This window comes from Heterodontus francisci, unplaced genomic scaffold, assembly GCF_036365525.1.
Source record: "Heterodontus francisci isolate sHetFra1 unplaced genomic scaffold, sHetFra1.hap1 HAP1_SCAFFOLD_307, whole genome shotgun sequence".
Classification (NCBI taxonomy): domain Eukaryota; kingdom Metazoa; phylum Chordata; class Chondrichthyes; order Heterodontiformes; family Heterodontidae; genus Heterodontus; species Heterodontus francisci.
Genome location: NW_027140855.1, coordinates 1,478,068 through 1,501,575, shown reverse-complemented (window position 1 = coordinate 1,501,575; position 23,508 = coordinate 1,478,068).

Below are 23,508 nucleotides of genomic sequence, written 5' to 3'. Positions count from 1 at the left end.
TCAAAGACTCAGTGGATGAGTAGACCGCCCCCTTCCTCTGTATCACAGACCCAGGGGATGAGTAAACTCCCCCTTGTCTCTGTATCTCAGACTCAGGGGATGAGTAGACTGCCCCCTTTCTCTGTATCACACACTTGGGGGATGAGTAGACCGCCCCCCGTCTCTGTATCACAGACTCAGGTGACGAGTAGACCGCACACATTCTCTGTATAACAGAGACAGGGGATGAGGAGACCGCCCCCTGTCTCTGTATAACAAACTCGGCTTGAGTAGACCGCCCCCTGTCTCTGTATCTCAGACTCAGGGGAAGAGTAGAACGCCCCCTGTCTCTGTATCATCGACTCATGGGATGAGCAGACCATCCCCTGTCTTTGTATCACAGACTCAGGGGATGAGTAGACCGCCTCCTGCCTCTGTATCACAGACTCAGGGGATGAGTAGACCGCCTCCTGTCTCTGTATCACAGACTCAGGGTATGAGTGGACAGCCCCCTGTCTCTGTATCTAACACTCGGGGGATGATCAGACAGCCCCCTGTCTTGTATCACTGATTCAGGGGATGAGAAGACCGCCCCCTGTCTCTGCATCTCAGAGTCAGTGGATGAGCAGACCGTCCCCTGTCTCTGCATCACAGACTCAGGGGATGAGTAAACTGCCCCTTGTCTCTGTTTCACAAACTCTCGGGATGAGTAGAGCGCCCCCTCTCTCTGTATCACAAATTTAGGGGATGAGTAGACCGCCCCCTGTCTCTGTATCACAGACTCACGGGATGAGTAGACCGTCCCTTATCTTTGTATCACACACTCGGGGGATGATTAGAAAGCCTCCTGTCTCTGCATCACAGACTCAGGGGATGAGTAGACCGCCCCCTGTCTTGTATCATTGATTCAGGGGATGAGTAGACTGCCCCCTGTCTCTGTATCACAGACTCATGGGATGAGTATACCGTCCCTTGTCTCTGTATCACAGACTCAGTGGTTGAGAAGACCGCACCCTGTCTCTGTATGTCTGAGTCAGTGGATGAGAAGACCGCCCCCTGTCTCTGTATCTCAGAGTCAGTGGATGAGCTGACCATCCCTTGTCTCTGTACCACAGACTCAGGTGATGAGTAGACCGCACCCTGTCTCTGTATCACAAACTCTCGGGATGAGTAGAGTGCCCCCTGTCTCTGTATCACAAATTTAGGGGATGAGTAGACCGCCCCCTTCCTCTGTATCACTGACTCAGGGAATGAGTAGACAGCCCCCTGTCTCTTTGTCACACACTCGGGGGATGAGTAGACCGTCCCCTGTCTTTGTATCACACATTCACTGGATGAGTAGACCGTCCCCTGTCTCTGTATCACAGACTCAGGAGATGAGTAGACCCTCCCATGTCTCTGTGTCACACACTCGGGGGATGAGTAGACCGCCCCCTGTCTCTGTATAATAGAGTCAGGGGTTGACTAGACCGCACACTGTCTCTATATCACAGACTCAGGGGATGAGTAGACTGCCCCCTGTTTCGATATCACAGACTCAGGGGATGAGTAGTCCGCCCCCTGTCTTTGTATCAAGGACTCAGTGGATGAGTAGACTGCCCCCTGTTTCGATATCACAGACTCAGGGGATGAGTAGACCGCCTCCTGTCTCTGTATCACAGAGTCAAGGGATGAGTAGACCGCCCCCTCTCTCTGTATCACAGACTCAGTGAATGAGTAGACCACCCCCTGTCTCAGTCTCACAGAGCAAGTGGATGAGCAGACCGCCCCCTGTCTCTGTATCTCAGAGTCAGTGGATGAGTAGACCGTCCCCTCTCTCTGTCTCACAGACTCAGGGGATGAGCAGACCGTTCCCTGTCTCTGTATCACCGACTCAGTGGATGAGAAGACCGCCCCCTGTCTCTGTATCTCAGAGTCAGTGGATGAGTAGTCCGCTCCCTGTCTTTGTATCACGGACTCAGGAGATGTGTAGACCGTCCCCTGGCTTTGTTTTACACACTCAGTGGATGAGCAGACTGCCCCCTGTCTCTGTATCACAGCCACAAGGGATGAGTAGACCATCCCCTGTCTCTGTATCTCTGACTCAGGAGAAGAGTAGAACGCCCCCTGTTTTGTATCATTGATTCAGGGGATGAGTAGACGACCCCCTGTCTCTGTATCACATACTCAGGGGATGAGTAGACGGCCCCCTGCCTCTGTATCACAGACTCATGTGATGAGTAGTCCGCCCCCTGTCTCTGTATCTCAGACTCAAGGAATGAGTTAACCGCCCCCTGTCTCTGTATCACATACTCAGGGGATGAGTAGACCTCCCCCTGTCTTTCTATCACAGACTCAGTGGATGTGTAGACCCTCCCCTGTCTCTGTATCTCAGACTCAGGGGATGAGTAGACCGTCCCCTGTCTCTGTATCACAGACTCAGGGGATGAGTAGACCGTCCCCTGTCTCTATATCACAGACTCAGGGGATAAGTAGAGAGCCCCCTGTCTCTGTATCACAGACTCAGGGGATGAGTAGAGAGCCCCCCGTCTATTTATCACACACGCGGGGGATGAGTAGACCGCCCGCTGTCTCTGTATCACAGACTCAGGGGATGAGTAGACCGTCCCATTCCTCTGTATCACAGACCCAGGGGATGAGTAAACTGCCCCCTGTCTATTTATCACACACTCGGGGGATGAGTAGACCGCCCCCTGTCTTTGTATCTCAGACTCAAGGAATGCGTTAACCGCCCCCTGTCTCTGTATCATCGACTCAGGGGATGATTAGACAGCCTCCTGTCTCTGTATCACAGAGTCAGTGGATGAGTAGACCGCCCCCTGTCTCTGTATCACAGACGCAGGGGATGATTAGACCGCCCCCTGTCTCTGTATCACAGACTCAGGGGATGAGTAGACCATCCCCTGTCTCTGTATCACAGACTCAGAAGATGAGAAGACCGCCCCCTGTCTCTGCATCACAGACTCAGGGGATGAGTGGACCGCACCCTGTCTCTGTATCACAGCCACAAGGGATGAGTAGGCCGCCCCCTGTCTCTGTATCTCAGACTCAGGGGAAGAGTAGTCCGCTCCCTGTCTCTGTATCACAGACTCAGGAGATGAGAAGACCGCCCCCTGTCTCTGTGTCACAAATTTAGGGGATGAGTAGACCGCCCCCTGTCTCTGCATCACAGACTCACGGGATGAGTAGTCCGCTCCCTGTCTCTGTATCACAGACACAGGAGATGAGTAGACCGCCTCCTGTCTCTGTATCACAGACTCAGTGGATGAGAAGACCGCCCCCTGTCTCTGTATCTCAGAGTCAGTGGATGAGAAGACCGCCCCCTGTCTCTGTATCTCAGAGTCAGTGGATGAGCAGACCGTCCCCTGTCTCTGCATCACAGACTCAGGTGATGAGTAGACCGTCCCCTGTCTCTGTATCTCAGACTCAGGGGAAGAGTAGAACGCCCCCTGCCTCTGTATCACAGACTCAGGGGATGAGTAGACCGTCCCCTGTCTCTGTATCTCAGACTCAGGGGAAGAGTAGAACGCCCCCTTTCTCTGTATCACAGACTCAGGGTATGAGTAGACCGCCCCCTGTCTCTGTATCTAACACTCGGGGGATGATTAGACAGACCCCTGTCTTGTATCATTGATTCAGGGGATGAGAAGACCGCCCCCTGTCTCTGTATCTCAGAGTCAGTGGATGAGCAGACCGTCCCCTGTCTCTGTATCACAGACTCACGGGATGAGGAGACCGCCCCCTGTCTATGCATCGCAGACTCAGGGAATGAGTAGACCGCTCCCTGTCTCTGTCTCACCTACTCAAGGGATGAGTAGACCACCCCCTGTCTCTGGATCACAGACTCAGGGAATGAGTAGACCGCCCCCTCTCTCTGCATCACAGACTCAGTGGATGAGTAGTCCGCCCCCTGTCTCTGTATCACAGACTCAGTGGATGAGAAGACCGCCCCCTCTCTCTGCATCACAGACTCAGTGGATGAGTAGACCGCCCCCTGTCTCTGTTTCACATACTTAGGGGATGAGCAGAGCGCCCCCTGTCTCTGTATCAAAGACTCAGTGGATGAGTAGACCGCCCCCTTCCTCTGTATCACAGACCCAGGGGATGAGTAAACTGCCCCTTGTCTCTGTATCTCAGACTCAGGGGAAGAGTAGAACGCCCCCTGTCTCTGTATCATCGACTCAGGGGAAGAGTAGACCGCCTCCTGCCTCTGTATCACAGACTCATGGGATGAGCAGACCATCCCCTGTCTTTGTATCACAGACTCAGGGGATGAGTAGACCGCCCCCTGTCTCTGTATCGCAGACTCATGGGATGAGTAGACCGTCCCCTGTCTCAGTATCACAGACTCAGGGGATGATTAGACCATCCCCGGTCTTTGTATCACACACTCATTGGATGAGCAGACTGCCCCCTGTCTCTGGATCACAAACTCTCGGAATGAGTAGACCGCCCCCTGTCTCTGGATCACAAACTCTCGGGATGAGTAGACTGCCCCCTGTCTCTGTATCACAGACTCAGTAGATGAGTAGACCGCCCCCTGTCTTTGGATCACAAACTCAGGGAATGAGTAGACCGCCCCCTGTCTTGTATCATTGATTCAGGGGATGAGTTGACCGCCCCCTGTCTCTGTATCACAGACTCAGGGAATGAGTAGACCGCCGCCTGTCTCTGTATCACAGACTCAGTGGATGAGTAGACCGCCTCCTGTCTCTGTATCACAGACTCAGTGGATGACTAGACCGCCCCCTGTCTCTGTATCACAGACTCATGGGATGAGTAGACCGTCCCCTGTCTCTGTATCACAGACTCAGGGGATGAGTAGACCGCCCTCTGTCTCTGTATCACAGACTCAGTGGATGAGTAGACCGCCCCCTGTCTCTGTATCACAGACTCAGTGGATGAGTAGACCGTCCCCTGTCTCTGTATCACAGACTCAGTGGATGAGTAGACCGCCCCCTGTCTCTGTATCACAGACTCATGGGATGAGTAGACCGTCCCCTGTCTCTGTATCACAGACTCAGTGGATGAGTAGACCGCCCCCTGTCTCTGTATCACAGACTCAGTGGATGAGAAGACCGCACCCTGTCTCTGTATCTCTGAGTCAGTGGATGAGAAGACCATCCCCTGTCTCTGCATCACAGACTCGGGGGATGAGTAAACTGCCCCTTGTCTCTGTACCACAGACTCAGGTGATGAGTAGACCGTCCCCGGTCTTTGTATCACACACTCAGTGGATGAGTAGACCGCCTCCTGTCTCTGTATCACACACTCGGGGGATGATTCGACAGCCTCCTGTCTCTGGATCACAAACTCTCGGGATGAGTAGAGCGCCCCCTGTCTCTGTATCACAAATTTAGGGGATGAGTAGACTGCCCCCTGTCTCTGTATCACAGACTCATGGGATGAGTAGTCCGCCCCCTGTCTCTGTATCACAGACTCATGGGATGAGTATACCGTCCCTTGTCTCTGCATCACAGACTCAGTGGTTGAGAAGACCGCACCCTGTCTCTGTCTGTCTGAGTCAGTGGATGAGAAGACCGCCCCCTGTCTCTGTATCTCAGAGTCAGTGGATGAGCTGACCATCCCTTGTCTCTGTACCACAGACTCAGGTGATGAGTAGACCGCACCCTGTCTCTGTATCAAAAACTCTCGGGATGAGTAGAGTGCCCCCTGTCTCTGTATCACAAATTTAGGGGATGAGTAGACCGCCCCCTTCCTCTGTATCACTGACTCAGGGAATGAGTAGACAGCCCCCTGTCTCTTTGTCACACACTCGGGGGATGAGTAGACCGTCCCCTGTCTTTGTATCACACATTCACTGGATGAGTAGACCGCCCCCTGTCTCTGTATCGCAGACTCAGGGGATGAGTAGACCGTCCCCTGTCTCAGTATCACACACTCATTGGATGAGCAGACTGCCCCCTGTCTCTGGATCACAAACTCTCGGGATGAGTAGACCGCCCCCTGTCTCTGGATCACAAACTCTCGGGATGAGTAGACTGCCCCCTGTCTCTGTATCACAGACTCAGTAGATGAGTAGACCGCCCCCTGTCTTTGGATCACAAACTCAGGGAATGAGTAGACCGCCGCCTGTCTCTGTATCACAGACTCAGGGGATGAGTAAACTGCCCCCTGTCTATTTATCACACACTCGGGGGATGAGTAGACCGCCCCCTGTCTTTGTATCTCAGACTCAAGGAATGCGTTAACCGCCCCCTGTCTCTGTATCACAGACTCAGTGGATGAGAAGACCGCCCCCTGTCTCTGTATCTCAGAGTCAGTGGATGAGAACACCGCCCCCTGTCTCTGTATCTCAGAGTCAGTGGATGAGCAGACTGTCCCCTGTCTCTGCATCACAGACTCAGGTGATGAGTAGACCGTCCCCTGTCTCTGTATCTCAGACTCAGGGGAAGAGTAGAACGCCCCCTTTCTCTGTATCACAGACTCAGGGTATGAGTAGACCGGCCCCTGTCTCTGTATCTAACACTCGGGGGATGATTAGACAGACCCCTGTCTTGTATCATTGATTCAGGGGATGAGAAGACCGCCCCCTGTCTCTGTATCTCAGAGTCAGTGGATGAGCAGACCGTCCCCTGTCTCTGTATCACAGACTCACGGGATGAGGAGACCGCCCCCTGTCTATGCATCGCAGACTCAGGGAATGAGTAGACCGCTCCCTGTCTCTGTCTCACCTACTCAAGGGATGAGTAGACCACCCCCTGTCTCTGGATCACAGACTCAGGGAATGAGTAGACCGCCCCCTCTCTCTGCATCACAGACTCAGTGGATGAGTAGTCCGCCCCCTGTCTCTGTATCACAGACTCAGTGGATGAGAAGACCGCCCCCTCTCTCTGTCTCACAGACTCAGTGGATGAGTAGACCGCCCCCTGTCTCTGTTTCACATACTTAGGGGATGAGCAGAGCGCCCCCTGTCTCTGTATCAAAGACTCAGTGGGTGAGTAGACCGCCCCCTTCCTCTGTATCACAGACCCAGGGGATGAGTAAACTGCCCCTTGTCTCTGTATCTCAGACTCAGGGGAAGAGTAGAACGCCCCCTGTCTCTGTATCATCGACTCAGGGGAAGAGTAGACCGCCTCCTGCCTCTGTATCACAGACTCATGGGATGAGCAGACCATCCCCTGTCTTTGTATCACAGACTCAGGGGATGAGTAGACCGCCCCCTGTCTCTGTATCGCAGACTCAGGGGATGAGTAGACCGTCCCCTGTCTCAGTATCACAGACTCAGGGGATGATTAGACCATCCCCGGTCTTTGTATCACACACTCATTGGATGAGTAGACTGCCCCCTGTCTCTGTATCACAGACTCAGTAGATGAGTAGACCGCCCCCTGTCTTTGGATCACATACTCAGGGAATGAGTAGACCGCCCCCTGTCTTGTATCATTGATTCAGGGGATGAGTTGACCGCCCCCTGCCTCTGTATCACAGACTCAGGGAATGAGTAGACCGCCGCCTGTCTCTGTATCACAGACTCAGTGGATGAGTAGACCGCCCCCTGTCTCTGTATCACAGACTCAGTGGATGACTAGACCGCCCCCTGTCTCTGTATCACAGACTCATGGGATGAGTAGACCGTCCCCTGTCTCTGTATCACAGACTCAGGGGATGAGTAGACCGCCCCCTGTCTCTGTATCACAGACTCAGTGGATGAGTAGACCGCCCCCTGTCTCTGTATCACAGACTCAGTGGATGAGTAGACCGTCCCCTGTCTCTGTATCACAGACTCAGTGGATGAGTAGACCGCCCCCTGTCTCTGTATCACAGACTCATGGGATGAGTAGACCGTCCCCTGTCTCTGTATCACAGACTCAGTGGATGAGTAGACCGCCCCCTGTCTCTGTATCACAGACTCAGTGGATGAGAAGACCGCACCCTGTCTCTGTATCTCTGAGTCAGTGGATGAGAAGACCGCCCCCTGTCTCTGTATCTCAGAGTCAGTGGATGAGCTGACCATCCCTTGTCTCTGTACCACAGACTCAGGTGATGAGTAGACCGCACCCTGTCTCTGTATCAAAAACTCTCGGGATGAGTAGAGTGCCCCCTGTCTCTGTATCGCAAATTTAGGGTATGAGTAGACCGCCCCCTTCCTCTGTATCACTGACTCAGGGAATGAGTAGACAGCCCCCTGTCTCTTTGTCACACACTCGGGGGATGAGTAGACCGTCCCCTGTCTTTGTATCACACATTCACTGGATGAGTAGACCGCCCCCTGTCTCTGTATCGCAGACTCAGGGGATGAGTAGACCGTCCCCTGTCTCAGTATCACAGACTCAGGGGATGATTAGACCATCCCCGGTCTTTGCATCACACACTCATTGGATGAGCAGACTGCCCCCTGTCTCTGGATCACAAACTCTCGGGATGAGTAGACTGCCCCCTGTCTCTGGATCACAAACTCTCGGGATGAGTAGACTGCCCCCTGTCTCTGTATCACAGACTCAGTAGATGAGTAGACCGCCCCCTGTCTTTGGATCACAAACTCAGGGAATGAGTAGACCGCCCCCTGTCTTGTATCATTGATTCAGGGGATGAGTTGACCGCCCCCTGTCTCTGTATCACAGACTCAGGGAATGAGTAGACCGCCGCCTGTCTCTGTATCACAGACTCAGGGGATGAGTAAACTGCCCCCTGTCTATTTATCACACACTCGGGGGATGAGTAGACCGCCCCTTGTCTTTGTATCTCAGACTCAAGGAATGCGTTAACCGCCCCCTGTCTCTGTATCATCGACTCAGGGGATGATTAGACAGCCTCCTGTCTCTGTATCACAGAGTCAGTGGATGAGGAGACCGCCCCCTGTCTCTGTATCACAGACGCAGGGGATGATTAGACCGCCCCCTGTCTCTGTATCACAGACTCAGGGGATGAGTAGACCATCCCCTGTCTCTGTATCACAGACTCAGAAGATGAGAAGACCGCCCCCTGTCTCTGTATCACAGACTCAGGGGATGAGTGGACCGCACCCTGTCTCTGTATCACAGCCACAAGGGATGAGTAGGCCGCCCCCTGTCTCTGTATCTCAGACTCAGGGGAAGAGTAGTCCGCTCCCTGTCTCTGTATCACAGACTCAGGAGATGAGAAGACCGCCCCCTGTCTCTGTGTCACAAATTTAGGGGATGAGTAGACCGCCCCCTGTCTCTGCATCACAGACTCACGGGATGAGTAGTCCGCTCCCTGTCTCTGTATCACAGACACAGGAGATGAGTAGACCGCCCCCTGTCTCTGTATCACAGACTCAGTGGATGAGAAGACCGCCCCCTGTCTCTGTGTCACAAATTTAGGGGATGAGTAGACCGCCCCCTGTCTCTGTATCACAGACTCAGTGGATGAGAAGACCGCCCCCTGTCTCTGTATCTCAGAGTCAGTGGATGAGAAGACCGCCCCCTGTCTCTGTATCTCAGAGTCAGTGGATGAGCAGACCGTCCCCTGTCTCTGCATCACAGACTCAGGTGATGAGTAGACCGTCCCCTGTCTCTGTATCTCAGACTCAGGGGAAGAGTAGACCGCCCCCTGTCTCTGTATCTAACACTCGGGGGATGATTAGACAGACCCCTGTCTTGTATCATTGATTCAGGGGATGAGAAGACCGCCCCCTGTCTCTGTATCTCAGAGTCAGTGGATGAGCAGACCGTCCCCTGTCTCTGTATCACAGACTCACGGGATGAGGAGACCGCCCCCTGTCTATGCATCGCAGACTCAGGGAATGAGTAGACCGCTCCCTGTCTCTGTCTCACCTACTCAAGGGATGAGTAGACCACCCCCTGTCTCTGGATCACAGACTCAGGGAATGAGTAGACCGCCCCCTCTCTCTGCATCACAGACTCAGTGGATGAGTAGTCCGCCCCCTGTCTCTGTATCACAGACTCAGTGGATGAGAAGACCGCCCCCTCTCTCTGTCTCACAGACTCAGTGGATGAGTAGACCGCCCCCTGTCTCTGTTTCACATACTTAGGGGATGAGCAGAGCGCCCCCTGTCTCTGTATCAAAGACTCAGTGGATGAGTAGACCGCCCCCTTCCTCTGTATCACAGACCCAGGGGATGAGTAAACTGCCCCTTGTCTCTGTATCTCAGACTCAGGGGAAGAGTAGAACGCCCCCTGTCTCTGTATCATCGACTCAGGGGAAGAGTAGACCGCCTCCTGCCTCTGTATCACAGACTCATGGGATGAGCAGACCATCCCCTGTCTTTGTATCACAGACTCAGGGGATGAGTAGACCGCCTCCTGTCTCTGTATCACAGACTCAGGGTATGAGTGGACAGCCCCCTGTCTCTGTATCTGACACTCGGGGGATGATCAGACAGCCCCCTGTCTTGTATCATTGATTCAGGGGATGAGAAGACCGTCCCCTGTCTCTGCATCACAGACTCAGGGGATGAGTAAACTGCCCCTTGTCTCTGTTTCACAAACTCTCGGGATGAGTAGAGCGCCCCCTCTCTCTGTATCACAAATTTAGGGGATGAGTAGACCGCCCCCTGTCTCTGTATCACAGACTCACGGGATGAGTAGACCGTCCCTTATCTTTGTATCACACACTCGGGGGATGATTAGAAAGCCTCCTGTCTCTGCATCACAGACTCAGGGGATGAGTAGACCGCCCCCTGTCTTGTATCATTGATTCAGGGGATGAGTAGACTGCCCCCTGTCTCTGTATCACAGACTCATGGGATGAGTAGACCGCCCCCTGTCTCTGTATCACAGACTCATGGGATGAGTAGACCGTCCCCTGTCTCTGTTTTATAGAGTCAGGGGTTGAGTAGACCGCCCACTGTCTCTGTATCACAGACTCAGGGGATGAGTAGACCGCCCCCTGTCTCTGTATCACAGACTCATGGGATGAGTAGACCGTCCCCTGTCTCTGTATCACAGACTCAGTGGATGAGAAGACCGCCCCCTGTCTCTGTATCTCTGAGTCAGTGGATGAGAAGACCGCCCCCTGTCTCTGTATCTCAGAGTCAGTGGATGAGCAGACCATCCCCTGTCTCTGTATCACACACTCGGGGGATGATTCGACAGCCTCCTGTCTCTGTATCACACACTCGGGGGGATGACTAGACCGCCCCCTGTCTTGTATCATTGATTCAGGGGATGAGTAGACTGCCCCCTGTCTCTGTATCACAGACTCATGGGATGAGTAGTCCGCCCCCTGTCTCTGTATCACAGACTCATGGGATGAGTATACCGTCCCTTGTCTCTGTATCACAGACTCAGTGGTTGAGAAGACCGCACCCTGTCTCTGTATGTCTGAGTCAGTGGATGAGAAGACCGCCCCCTGTCTCTGTATCTCAGAGTCAGTGGATGAGCTGACCATCCCTTGTCTCTGTACCACAGACTCAGGTGATGAGTAGACCGCACCCTGTCTCTGTATCACAAACTCTCGGGATGAGTAGAGTGCCCCCTGTCTCTGTATCACAAATTTAGGGGATGAGTAGACCGCCCCCTTCCTCTGTATCACTGACTCAGGGAATGAGTAGACAGCCCCCTGTCTCTTTGTCACACACTCGGGGGATGAGTAGACCGTCCCCTGTCTTTGTATCACACATTCACTGGATGAGTAGACCGCCCCCTGTCTCTGTATCGCAGACTCAGGGGATGAGTAGACCGTCCCCTGTCTCAGTATCACAGACTCAGGGGATGATTAGACCATCCCCGGTCTTTGTATCACACACTCATTGGATGAGCAGACTGCCCCCTGTCTCTGGATCACAAACTCTCGGGATGAGTAGACCGCCCCCTGTCTCTGGATCTCAAACTCTCGGGATGAGTAGACTGCCCCCTGTCTCTGTATCACAGACTCAGTCGATGTGTAGACCGCCCCCTGTCTTTGGATCACAAACTCAGGGAATGAGTAGACCGCCCCCTGTCTCTGTATCACAGACTCAGGGAATGAGTAGACCGCCGCCTGTCTCTGTATCACAGACTCAGTGGATGAGTAGACCGCCCCCTGTCTCTGTATCACAGACTCAGTGGATGACTAGACCGCCCCCTGTCTCTGTATCACAGACTCATGGGATGAGTAGACCGTCCCCTGTCTCTGTATCACAGACTCAGGGGATGAGTAGACCGCCCCCTGTCTCTGTATCACAGACTCAGTGGATGAGTAGACCGCCCCCTGTCTCTGTATCACAGACTCAGTGGATGAGTAGACCGTCCCCTGTCTCTGTATCACAGACTCAGTGGATGAGTAGACCGCCCCCTGTCTCTGTATCACAGACTCATGGGATGAGTAGACCGTCCCCTGTCTCTGTATCACAGACTCAGTGGATGCGTAGACCGCCCCCTGTCTCTGTATCACAGACTCAGTGGATGAGAAGACCGCACCCTGTCTCTGTATCTCTGAGTCAGTGGATGAGAAGACCATCCCCTGTCTCTGCATCACAGACTCGGGGGATGAGTAAACTGCCCCTTGTCTCTGTACCACAGACTCAGGTGATGAGTAGACCGTCCCCGGTCTTTGTATCACACACTCAGTGGATGAGTAGACCGCCTCCTGTCTCTGTATCACACACTCGGGGGATGATTCGACAGCCTCCTGTCTCTGGATCACAAACTCTCGGGATGAGTAGAGCGCCCCCTGTCTCTGTATCACAAATTTAGGGGATGAGTAGACTGCCCCCTGTCTCTGTATCACAGACTCGGGGGATGAGTAAACTGCCCCTTGACTCTGTACCACAGACTCAGGTGATGAGTAGACCGCACCCTGTCTCTGGATCACAGCCACAAGGGATGAGTAGACCGCCCTCTGTCTCTGGATCACAGCCACAAGGGATGAGCAGACCGCCCCTGTCTCTGGATCACAAACTCTCGGGATGAGTAGACCGCCCCCTGTCTCTGGATCACAAACTCTCGGGATGAGTAGACTGCCCCCTGTCTCTGTATCACAGACTCAGTAGATGATTAGACTGCCCCCTGTCTCTGTATCACAGACTCAGGGGATGAGTAGACCACCCCTGTCTCAGTATCACACACTCGGGGGATGAGTAGACCGCCCCCTGTCTTGTATCATTGATTCAGGGGATGAGTTGACCGCCCCCTGTCTCTGTATCACAGACTCAGGGGATGAGTAGACCACCCCTGTCTCTGTGTCACACACTCGGGGGATGAGTAGACCGCCCCCTGTCTTGGATCATTGATTCAGGGGATGAGTTTACCGCCCCCTGTCTCTGCATCGCAGACTCAGGGAATGAGTAGACCGCCCCCTGTCTCTATATCACAGACTCATGTGATGAGTAGTCTGCCCCTTGTCTCTGTATCTCAGACTCAGGGGATGAGTAGACTACCCCCTGTCTCTGTGTCACAGACTCAGGGGATGAGTAGACCGTCCCCTTCCTCTGTATCACAGACCCAGGGGATGAGTAGACTGCCCCTTGTCTCTGTATCTCAGACTCAGGGGATGAGTAGACTGCCCCCTTTCTCTGTGTCACAGACTCAGGGAATGAGTAGACCGCCCCCTGTCTCTTTATCACACACTCGGAGGATGAGTGGACCGTCCCCTGTCTCTGTCTCACACATTCAGTGGATGAGTAGACAGCCCACTGTCTCTGTATCTCAGACGCAAGGAATGCGTTAACCGCCCCCTGTCTCTGCATTACAGACTCAGAGGATGAGTGGAGCGCCCCCTGTCTCTGCACCACAGAGTCAGTGGATGAGTAGACTGCCCCCTGTTTCTGTATCACAGATTCAGTAAATGAGTCGACCGTCCCCTGTCTCTGTATCACTGACTCAGTGGATGAGTAGACCGCCCCCTGTCTCTGTATCTCAGAGGCAGTGGATGAGCAGACCGTACCCTGTCTCTGCATCACAGACTCAGGGGATGAGTTGACCGCCCCCTGTCTCTGCATCGCAGACTCAGGGAATGAGTAGACCGCCCCCTGTCTCTGTATCACAGACTCGGGGGATGAGTAGACCGCCCCCTGTCTTGTATCATTGATTCAGGGGATGAGTTGACCGCCCCCTGTCTCTGCATCGCAGACTCAGGGGATTAGTAGACTGCCCCCTTTCTCTGCATCACAGACTCAGGGAATGAGTAGACCGCCCCCTGTCTATTTATCACACACTCGGGGGATGAGTAGACCGCCCCCTGTCTCTGTATCACAGACTCAGGGGATTAGTAGACCGTCCCCTGTCTTTGTATAATAGACTCAGGGGATGAGTAGAGCGCCCCCTGTCTCTGTGTCACAGACTCAGTGGATGAGCAGACCGCCCCCTGTCTCTGTATCACAAATTTAGGGGATGAGTAGACAGCCCCCTGTCTCTGTATCACAGACTCATGGGATGAGTAGACCACCCCCTGTCTCTGTATCACATACTCAGGGGATGAGTAGACGACCCCCTGCCTCTGTATCACAGACTCATGTGATGAGTAGTCCGCCCCCTGTCTTTGTATCAAGGACTCAGGGGATGAGTAGACCGTCCCCTGTCTTTGTTTTAGACACTCAGTGGATGAGCAGACTGCCCCCTGTCTCTGTATCACATACTCAGGGGATGAGTAGACCTCCCCCTGTCTCTGTATCACAGACTCAGTGGATGAGAAGAACGGCCCCTGTCTCTGTCTCAAAGACTCAGGGGATGAGTAGAGCGCCTCCTTTCTCTGTATCACAGACTCAGGGGATGAGTAGAGCGCCCCCTGTCTCTGTATCACAGACTCAGGGAATGAGTAGACCGCCGCCTGTCTCTGTATCACAGACTCAGGGGATGAGTAAACTGCCCCCTGTCTATTTATCACACACTCGGGGGATGAGTAGACCGCCCCCTGTCTTTGTATCTCAGACTCAAGGAATGCGTTAACCGCCCCCTGTCTCTGTATCATCGACTCAGGGGATGATTAGACAGCCTCCTGTCTCTGTATCACAGAGTCAGTGGATGAGGAGACCGCCCCCTGTCTCTGTATCACAGACGCAGGGGATGATTAGACCGCCCCCTGTCTCTGTATCACAGACTCAGGGGATGAGTAGACCATCCCCTGTCTCTGTATCACAGACTCAGAAGATGAGAAGACCGCCCCCTGTCTCTGTATCACAGACTCAGGGGATGAGTGGACCGCACCCTGTCTCTGTATCACAGCCACAAGGGATGAGTAGGCCGCCCCCTGTCTCTGTATCTCAGACTCAGGGGAAGAGTAGTCCGCTCCCTGTCTCTGTATCACAGACTCAGGAGATGAGAAGACCGCCCCCTGTCTCTGTGTCACAAATTTAGGGGATGAGTAGACCGCCCCCTGTCTCTGCATCACAGACTCACGGGATGAGTAGTCCGCTCCCTGTCTCTGTATCACAGACACAGGAGATGAGTAGACCGCCCCCTGTCTCTGTATCACAGACTCAGTGGATGAGAAGACCGCCCCCTGTCTCTGTGTCACAAATTTAGGGGATGAGTAGACCGCCCCCTGTCTCTGTATCACAGACTCAGTGGATGAGAAGACCGCCCCCTGTCTCTGTATCTCAGAGTCAGTGGATGAGAAGACCGCCCCCTGTCTCTGTATCTCAGAGTCAGTGGATGAGCAGACCGTCCCCTGTCTCTGCATCACAGACTCAGGTGATGAGTAGACCGTCCCCTGTCTCTGTATCTCAGACTCAGGGGAAGAGTAGACCGCCCCCTGTCTCTGTATCTAACACTCGGGGGATGATTAGACAGACCCCTGTCTTGTATCATTGATTCAGGGGATGAGAAGACCGCCCCCTGTCTCTGTATCTCAGAGTCAGTGGATGAGCAGACCGTCCCCTGTCTCTGTATCACAGACTCACGGGATGACGAGACCGCCCCCTGTCTATGCATCGCAGACTCAGGGAATGAGTAGACCGCTCCCTGTCTCTGTCTCACCTACTCAAGGGATGAGTAGACCACCCCCTGTCTCTGGATCACAGACTCAGGGAATGAGTAGACCGCCCCCTCTCTCTGCATCACAGACTCAGTGGATGAGTAGTCCGCCCCCTGTCTCTGTATCACAGACTCAGTGGATGAGAAGACCGCCCCCTCTCTCTGTCTCACAGACTCAGTGGATGAGTAGACCGCCCCCTGTCTCTGTTTCACATACTTAGGGGATGAGCAGAGCGCCCCCTGTCTCTGTATCAAAGACTCAGTGGATGAGTAGACCGCCCCCTTCCTCTGTATCACAGACCCAGGGGATGAGTAAACTGCCCCTTGTCTCTGTATCTCAGACTCAGGGGAAGAGTAGAACGCCCCCTGTCTCTGTATCATCGACTCAGGGGAAGAGTAGACCGCCTCCTGCCTCTGTATCACAGACTCATGGGATGAGCAGACCATCCCCTGTCTTTGTATCACAGACTCAGGGGATGAGTAGACCGCCTCCTGTCTCTGTATCACAGACTCAGGGTATGAGTGGACAGCCCCCTGTCTCTGTATCTGACACTCGGGGGATGATCAGACAGCCCCCTGTCTTGTATCATTGATTCAGAGGATGAGAAGACCGTCCCCTGTCTCTGCATCACAGACTCAGGGGATGAGTAAACTGCCCCTTGTCTCTGTTTCACAAACTCTCGGGATGAGTAGAGCGCCCCCTCTCTCTGTATCACAAATTTAGGGGATGAGTAGACCGCCCCCTGTCTCTGTATCACAGACTCACGGGATGAGTAGACCGTCCCTTATCTTTGTATCACACACTCGGGGGATGATTAGAAAGCCTCCTGTCTCTGCATCACAGACTCAGGGGATGAGTAGACCGCCCCCTGTCTCTGTATCACAGACTCATGGGATGAGTAGACCGTCCCCTGTCTCTGTTTTATAGAGTCAGGGGTTGAGTAGACCGCCCACTGTCTCTGTATCACAGACTCAGGGGATGAGTAGACCGCCCCCTGTCTCTGTATCACAGACTCATGGGATGAGTAGACCGTCCCCTGTCTCTGTATCACAGACTCAGTGGATGAGAAGACCGCCCCCTGTCTCTGTATCTCTGAGTCAGTGGATGAGAAGACCGCCCCCTGTCTCTGTATCTCAGAGTCAGTGGATGAGCAGACCATCCCCTGTCTCTGTATCACACACTCGGGGGATGATTCGACAGCCTCCTGTCTCTGTATCACACACTCGGGGGGATGACTAGACCGCCCCCTGTCTTGTATCATTGATTCAGGGGATGAGTAGACTGCCCCCTGTCTCTGTATCACAGACTCATGGGATGAGTAGTCCGCCCCCTGTCTCTGTATCACAGACTCATGGGATGAGTATACCGTCCCTTGTCTCTGTATCACAGACTCAGTGGTTGAGAAGACCGCACCCTGTCTCTGTATGTCTGAGTCAGTGGATGAGAAGACCGCCCCCTGTCTCTGTATCTCAGAGTCAGTGGATGAGCTGACCATCCCTTGTCTCTGTACCACAGACTCAGGTGATGAGTAGACCGCACCCTGTCTCTGTATCACAAACTCTCGGGATGAGTAGAGTGCCCCCTGTCTCTGTATCACAAATTTAGGGGATGAGTAGACCGCCCCCTTCCTCTGTATCACTGACTCAGGGAATGAGTAGACAGCCCCCTGTCTCTTTGTCACACACTCGGGGGATGAGTAGACCGTCCCCTGTCTTTGTATCACACATTCACTGGATGAGTAGACCGCCCCCTGTCTCTGTATCGCAGACTCAGGGGATGAGTAGACCGTCCCCTGTCTCAGTATCACAGACTCAGGGGATGATTAGACCATCCCCGGTCTTTGTATCACACACTCATTGGATGAGCAGACTGCCCCCTGTCTCTGGATCACAAACTCTCGGGATGAGTAGACCGCCCCCTGTCTCTGGATCTCAAACTCTCGGGATGAGTAGACTGCCCCCTGTCTCTGTATCACAGACTCAGTCGATGTGTAGACCGCCCCCTGTCTTTGGATCACAAACTCAGGGAATGAGTAGACCGCCCCCTGTCTCTGTATCACAGACTCAGGGAATGAGTAGACCGCCGCCTGTCTCTGTATCACAGACTCAGTGGATGAGTAGACCGCCCCCTGTCTCTGTATCACAGACTCAGTGGATGACTAGACCGCCCCCTGTCTCTGTATCACAGACTCATGGGATGAGTAGACCGTCCCCTGTCTCTGTATCACAGACTCAGGGGATGAGTAGACCGCCCCCTGTCTCTGTATCACAGACTCAGTGGATGAGTAGACCGCCCCCTGTCTCTGTATCACAGACTCAGTGGATGAGTAGACCGTCCCCTGTCTCTGTATCACAGACTCAGTGGATGAGTAGACCGCCCCCTGTCTCTGTATCACAGACTCATGGGATGAGTAGACCGTCCCCTGTCTCTGTATCACAGACTCAGTGGATGCGTAGACCGCCCCCTGTCTCTGTATCACAGACTCAGTGGATGAGAAGACCGCACCCTGTCTCTGTATCTCTGAGTCAGTGGATGAGAAGACCATCCCCTGTCTCTGCATCACAGACTCGGGGGATGAGTAAACTGCCCCTTGTCTCTGTACCACAGACTCAGGTGATGAGTAGACCGTCCCCGGTCTTTGTATCACACACTCAGTGGATGAGTAGACCGCCTCCTGTCTCTGTATCACACACTCGGGGGATGATTCGACAGCCTCCTGTCTCTGGATCACAAACTCTCGGGATGAGTAGAGCGCCCCCTGTCTCTGTATCACAAATTTAGGGGATGAGTAGACTGCCCCCTGTCTCTGTATCACAGACTCGGGGGATGAGTAAACTGCCCCTTGACTCTGTACCACAGACTCAGGTGATGAGTAGACCGCACCCTGTCTCTGGATCACAGCCACAAGGGATGAGTAGACCGCCCTCTGTCTCTGGATCACAGCCACAAGGGATGAGCAGACCGCCCCTGTCTCTGGATCACAAACTCTCGGGATGAGTAGACCGCCCCCTGTCTCTGGATCACAAACTCTCGGGATGAGTAGACTGCCCCCTGTCTCTGTATCACAGACTCAGTAGATGATTAGACTGCCCCCTGTCTCTGTATCACAGACTCAGGGGATGAGTAGACCACCCCTGTCTCAGTATCACACACTCGGGGGATGAGTAGACCGCCCCCTGTCTTGTATCATTGATTCAGGGGATGAGTTGACCGCCCCCTGTCTCTGTATCACAGACTCAGGGGATGAGTAGACCACCCCTGTCTCTGTGTCACACACTCGGGGGATGAGTAGACCGCCCCCTGTCTTGGATCATTGATTCAGGGGATGAGTTTACCGCCCCCTGTCTCTGCATCGCAGACTCAGGGAATGAGTAGACCGCCCCCTGTCTCTATATCACAGACTCATGTGATGAGTAGTCTGCCCCTTGTCTCTGTATCTCAGACTCAGGGGATGAGTAGACTACCCCCTGTCTCTGTGTCACAGACTCAGGGGATGAGTAGACCGTCCCCTTCCTCTGTATCACAGACCCAGGGGATGAGTAGACTGCCCCTTGTCTCTGTATCTCAGACTCAGGGGATGAGTAGACTGCCCCCTTTCTCTGTGTCACAGACTCAGGGAATGAGTAGACCGCCCCCTGTCTCTTTATCACACACTCGGAGGATGAGTGGACCGTCCCCTGTCTCTGTCTCACACATTCAGTGGATGAGTAGACAGCCCACTGTCTCTGTATCTCAGACGCAAGGAATGCGTTAACCGCCCCCTGTCTCTGCATTACAGACTCAGAGGATGAGTGGAGCGCCCCCTGTCTCTGCACCACAGAGTCAGTGGATGAGTAGACTGCCCCCTGTTTCTGTATCACAGATTCAGTAAATGAGTCGACCGTCCCCTGTCTCTGTATCACTGACTCAGTGGATGAGTAGACCGCCCCCTGTCTCTGTATCTCAGAGGCAGTGGATGAGCAGACCGTACCCTGTCTCTGCATCACAGACTCAGGGGATGAGTTGACCGCCCCCTGTCTCTGCATCGCAGACTCAGGGAATGAGTAGACCGCCCCCTGTCTCTGTATCACAGACTCGGGGGATGAGTAGACCGCCCCCTGTCTTGTATCATTGATTCAGGGGATGAGTTGACCGCCCCCTGTCTCTGCATCGCAGACTCAGGGGATTAGTAGACTGCCCCCTTTCTCTGCATCACAGACTCAGGGAATGAGTAGACCGCCCCCTGTCTCTGGATCTCAAACTCTCGGGATGAGTAGACTGCCCCCTGTCTCTGTATCACAGACTCAGTCGATGTGTAGACCGCCCCCTGTCTTTGGATCACAAACTCAGGGAATGAGTAGACCGCCCCCTGTCTCTGTATCACAGACTCAGGGAATGAGTAGACCGCCGCCTGTCTCTGTATCACAGACTCAGTGGATGAGTAGACCGCCCCCTGTCTCTGTATCACAGACTCAGTGGATGACTAGACCGCCCCCTGTCTCTGTATCACAGACTCATGGGATGAGTAGACCGTCCCCTGTCTCTGTATCACAGACTCAGTGGATGAGTAGACCGCCCCCTGTCTCTGTATCACAGACTCAGTGGATGAGTAGACCGCCCCCTGTCTCTGTATCACAGACTCAGTGGATGAGTAGACCGTCCCCTGTCTCTGTATCACAGACTCAGTGGATGAGTAGACCGCCCCCTGTCTCTGTATCACAGACTCATGGGATGAGTAGACCGTCCCCTGTCTCTGTATCACAGACTCAGTGGATGCGTAGACCGCCCCCTGTCTCTGTATCACAGACTCAGTGGATGAGAAGACCGCACCCTGTCTCTGTATCTCTGAGTCAGTGGATGAGAAGACCATCCCCTGTCTCTGCATCACAGACTCGGGGGATGAGTAAACTGCCCCTTGTCTCTGTACCACAGACTCAGGTGATGAGTAGACCGTCCCCGGTCTTTGTATCACACACTCAGTGGATGAGTAGACCGCCTCCTGTCTCTGTATCACACACTCGGGGGATGATTCGACAGCCTCCTGTCTCTGGATCACAAACTCTCGGGATGAGTAGAGCGCCCCCTGTCTCTGTATCACAAATTTAGGGGATGAGTAGACTGCCCCCTGTCTCTGTATCACAGACTCGGGGGATGAGTAAACTGCCCCTTGACTCTGTACCACAGACTCAGGTGATGAGTAGACCGCACCCTGTCTCTGGATCACAGCCACAAGGGATGAGTAGACCGCCCTCTGTCTCTGGATCACAGCCACAAGGGATGAGCAGACCGCCCCTGTCTCTGGATCACAAACTCTCGGGATGAGTAGACCGCCCCCTGTCTCTGGATCACAAACTCTCGGGATGAGTAGACTGCCCCCTGTCTCTGTATCACAGACTCAGTAGATGATTAGACTGCCCCCTGTCTCTGTATCACAGACTCAGGGGATGAGTAGACCACCCCTGTCTCACTATCACACACTCGGGGGATGAGTAGACCGCCCCCTGTCTTGTATCATTGATTCAGGGGATGAGTTGACCGCCCCCTGTCTCTGTATCACAGACTCAGGGGATGAGTAGACCACCCCTGTCTCTGTGTCACACACTCGGGGGATGAGTAGACCGCCCCCTGTCTTGGATCATTGATTCAGGGGATGAGTTTACCGCCCCCTGTCTCTGCATCGCAGACTCAGGGAATGAGTAGACCGCCCCCTGTCTCTATATCACAGACTCATGTGATGAGTAGTCTGCCCCTTGTCTCTGTATCTCAGACTCAGGGGATGAGTAGACTACCCCCTGTCTCTGTGTCACAGACTCAGGGGATGAGTAGACCGTCCCCTTCCTCTGTATCACAGACCCAGGGGATGAGTAGACTGCCCCTTGTCTCTGTATCTCAGACTCAGGGGATGAGTAGACTGCCCCCTTTCTCTGTGTCACAGACTCAGGGAATGAGTAGACCGCCCCCTGTCTCTTTATCACACACTCGGAGGATGAGTGGACCGTCCCCTGTCTCTGTCTCACACATTCAGTGGATGAGTAGACAGCCCACTGTCTCTGTATCTCAGACGCAAGGAATGCGTTAACCGCCCCCTGTCTCTGCATTACAGACTCAGAGGATGAGTGGAGCGCCCCCTGTCTCTGCACCACAGAGTCAGTGGATGAGTAGACTGCCCCCTGTTTCTGTATCACAGATTCAGTAAATGAGTCGACCGTCCCCTGTCTCTGTATCACTGACTCAGTGGATGAGTAGACCGCCCCCTGTCTCTGTATCTCAGAGGCAGTGGATGAGCAGACCGTACCCTGTCTCTGCATCACAGACTCAGGGGATGAGTTGACCGCCCCCTGTCTCTGCATCGCAGACTCAGGGAATGAGTAGACCGCCCCCTGTCTCTGTATCACAGACTCGGGGGATGAGTAGACCGCCCCCTGTCTTGTATCATTGATTCAGGGGATGAGTTGACCGCCCCCTGTCTCTGCATCGCAGACTCAGGGGATTAGTAGACTGCCCCCTTTCTCTGCATCACAGACTCAGGGAATGAGTAGACCGCCCCCTGTCTATTTATCACACACTCGGGGGATGAGTAGACCGCCCCCTGTCTCTGTATCACAGACTCAGGGGATTAGTAGACCGTCCCCTGTCTTTGTATAATAGACTCAGGGGATGAGTAGAGCGCCCCCTGTCTCTGTGTCACAGACTCAGTGGATGAGCAGACCGCCCCCTGTCTCTGTATCACAAATTTAGGGGATGAGTAGACAGCCCCCTGTCTCTGTATCACAGACTCATGGGATGAGTAGACCACCCCCTGTCTCTGTATCACATACTCAGGGGATGAGTAGACGACCCCCTGCCTCTGTATCACAGACTCATGTGATGAGTAGTCCGCCCCCTGTCTTTGTATCAAGGACTCAGGGGATGAGTAGACCGTCCCCTGTCTTTGTTTTAGACACTCAGTGGATGAGCAGACTGCCCCCTGTCTCTGTATCACATACTCAGGGGATGAGTAGACCTCCCCCTGTCTCTGTATCACAGACTCAGTGGATGAGAAGAACGGCCCCTGTCTCTGTCTCAAAGACTCAGGGGATGAGTAGAGCGCCTCCTTTCTCTGTATCACAGACTCAGGGGATGAGTAGAGCGCCCCCTGTCTCTGTATCACAGACTCAGGGAATGAGTAGACCGCCGCCTGTCTCTGTATCACAGACTCAGGGGATGAGTAAACTGCCCCCTGTCTATTTATCACACACTCGGGGGATGAGTAGACCGCCCCCTGTCTTTGTATCTCAGACTCAAGGAATGCGTTAACCGCCCCCTGTCTCTGTATCATCGACTCAGGGGATGATTAGACAGCCTCCTGTCTCTGTATCACAGAGTCAGTGGATGAGGAGACCGCCCCCTGTCTCTGTATCACAGACGCAGGGGATGATTAGACCGCCCCCTGTCTCTGTATCACAGACTCAGGGGATGAGTAGACCATCCCCTGTCTCTGTATCACAGACTCAGAAGATGAGAAGACCGCCCCCTGTCTCTGTATCACAGACTCAGGGGATGAGTGGACCGCACCCTGTCTCTGTATCACAGCCACAAGGGATGAGTAGGCCGCCCCCTGTCTCTGTATCTCAGACTCAGGGGAAGAGTAGTCCGCTCCCTGTCTCTGTATCACAGACTCAGGAGATGAGAAGACCGCCCCCTGTCTCTGTGTCACAAATTTAGGGGATGAGT